This window comes from Eumetopias jubatus, unplaced genomic scaffold, assembly GCF_037043125.1.
Source record: "Eumetopias jubatus isolate StellerSeaLion01/CBP00866 unplaced genomic scaffold, mEumJub1_p1.0 scaffold_7, whole genome shotgun sequence".
In the NCBI taxonomy this organism is placed as follows: Eukaryota; Metazoa; Chordata; class Mammalia; order Carnivora; family Otariidae; genus Eumetopias; species Eumetopias jubatus.
In genome coordinates, this window is record NW_028274813.1 from 46,027,061 (window position 1) to 46,029,749 (window position 2,689).

At 42.5% G+C, this 2,689-nt stretch overlaps 2 non-coding genes across 2 annotated transcripts; both read left to right on the top strand.

The window, feature by feature from the left end:
• The first annotated feature begins 1,877 nt into the window (after window positions 1-1,877).
• Window positions 1,878-1,956, top strand: LOC114208835 (small nucleolar RNA U2-19). Its single transcript, XR_003609151.1, has one exon. It is a non-coding gene; the product is annotated as a small nucleolar RNA U2-19 (small nucleolar RNA).
• Window positions 1,957-2,157: 201 nt separating this feature from the next.
• Window positions 2,158-2,226, top strand: LOC114208828 (small nucleolar RNA U2-30). The gene has a single exon (XR_003609150.1). It is a non-coding gene; the product is annotated as a small nucleolar RNA U2-30 (small nucleolar RNA).
• The last annotated feature ends 463 nt before the right edge of the window (window positions 2,227-2,689 follow it).

Below are 2,689 nucleotides of genomic sequence, written 5' to 3' on the forward strand. Positions count from 1 at the left end.
TGAGTTTCACTTGCCTTATGGAAATAATAATGCCCATCTTATCTCCCAGTATTAATATAAGGATCAAATGAAATAATTTATGAACACGTTTAAGGTATGCACCATATTTCATCAAATCTTAAGATACATCCACTGTAAGACATGCCATTAGTTTACGTACCACAAAAAAAGAAACAAGAAGGCCAATTAAAAACTATAACACACACTTTCTAATCACTTGGAAACTCAATTTCATACCTAGCAAAACAGCCATTTATACTCAATTAGATATAGGCTGTTAAATATAATTCTTGTGCAAACATTATGAGGAAAATATGAATGAAATAAATTGGTTAAGGTATTCTTAAAACTCTTCATTGAATCCAACATTCCCGAATCATTTCTCAACTCAATCATTGATAGACACGTTTTCCCACATAATAGTATTATCTGTGCCATCAAAAACACTGTTGACACAGAATTTCTGATAAGAATCTACAAAATGTTTTTCTGGTTCAAGATGGTGACATAAGAGAATCCTGAACTCACCTCCTTCACAGACACAGTGAATGTTCAGCTACGTAAAGGACAATTCCCTCTGAAAGACATCCAGAAACTAGCTGAGTGACTCTTACGTATCAGGAAAATGAGAAAAAACCCGCACTGAAATGAGTAGGAAAACCTCACACACAATCTCACCATAAACCTCAACCCTGGCACAGCGACACACAACTGGGAGGGAACTCACAACTCACAGCTTCTCTCTGAGGAGTGAAGGGTTTGGACCCCATGGCTGGTACCACAACTCTTAAGACTTCCACCTGAGAAATGGACTCCCAAAGCATCTACATTTGAAAGCCAACGGGACTTACAAGATCCACGGTCTTTGGTGAACTAATAGTTCTTAAAAGATTTCTGGGGACTCACCATGGCTTACCCACAGGGCCCAGCACAGAGGCAGCAGACTGAAACAAGCCCATTCTTTCCATGAAAGAAGCTATTTGCTTACCTTAAAAGCTTTGGCTTGAGGAGCAGGCTTCTAATTTAATACAGTCCAGAAATTGGAGGCCGGTAGGTGCATCTAGCTTCCTGTTCTCCCTTTGCCTCACTCCAGGTCATCAGTATCTCCCAGAAAGGAGCTTGTCCACATGTCTGATGCCCCAGTTTTTGTAGCTGCTGCCCAGAGGAAGCCCCTAAATGGGGCTTACATTTGTGAGTACCATAGGACTGTAACAAATAGAAAAACAGTTCTTAACCAGGTATCCCTCCACTGCACAGCACAGAGGCAGCAGACTGAAACATGATGAGGTCTATTAGCTTATTTTAATAGCTGTGGCCTGAGGGGCAAACTGCCATCCTGTCCAGAAACCAGGAAGGCCAGCAGGCACCATCTTTGTGCTTTCCCTTTGCCCTGCTCCAGATTGCTAGTGTCTTTGAGAAAGGAGCTTATACACATGTCTGCCACCCCGGTTTTTGTGGCTGCCACCCAGAGGACACATCTCTTGAGAACTTGGCACTGGTGGCCAGTGGGGCTTGTGTTCATGGATCCAGTGGGATGGTAGCAAATAAACAGTTTTATTTTATTTTTTTTAAGGTTTTAAATTTATTTATTTGTCAGAGGGTCAGGGGGAGAGAAAGAGAGAACACAAGCAGAGGGAGAGGGAGAAGTAGGCTCCCCAAGGAGCAGAGAGCCTGATGCAGGACTCGATCCCAGGACCCTGGGATCATAACCTGAGCCGAAGGCAGATGCTTAACCGACTGAGCCACCCAGGTGCCCAAACAAACAGTTCTTAACTACCTATCCCCCCAGGGCTTGATGTGCAGCGGCAACAGACAGAAATACACATCTCCTCGTCTGCCCCTGAAGGAAGTATATTTACCTGCATTAAAAGGAAGTGGATCAATGATGAAAATATCCAAATATGAGCATCAGAGGCCTTCCAGTCTACCTGATGCATGATCTTTGTAGTTCTGAGAAGCAAAAGTAATTTAAAACAATAAGGGCTTATGTCTAGAATTAGGAATGTGTGTGCATATGCGTGCATGTGTATGTGTGTGTGTGTGTGTGTGTGTGTGTGTGTGTGTTTATAAAGGTGACCATGAATAACTGAGAACTTGTTGATGGATGAATGAGATATGGCAGGGGTGATGTGTGTGTATGAAAAACTAATCAGTTCTGATCAATGATTAAAAGTTTTACCACAGACTTTTATAATTATGAGGGTTTCTACACTTGATCTGAGATCAGAATGAAATATTTTTAAAAAGAAAGAAAGGGAAAAAAAAAGATGTTCCCTGAGGGTCTGGCTTCTAATTAGTCTGCATTTAGTGCTGACTGAGAGCCTCCCCTTTGGGACACTGACAAATATTGGCACATCCTTAAGTACTTGGAGCCACTAAGAACATAAAAGATCACTTGGACAGGCGCGCCTGGGTGGCTCAGTCGATAAGTGTCTGCCTTCGGCTCAGGTCATGATCCCAGGATCCTGGGATTGAACCCCTCATCGGGCTCCCTGGTTGGCGGAAGCCTGCTTCTCCTTCTCCCACCCCTGCTGCTCGTGTTCCTTCTCTCGCTGTGTCTCTCTCTGTCAAATAAATAAATAAAATCTTTAAAAAAAAAAAGATCACTTGGACAATCACAAAGCTTTGAGAAAAAGCACAAGGAGCTCAGGATTGAATAATAAGGTTCATCATCTAAATGAGACCACTC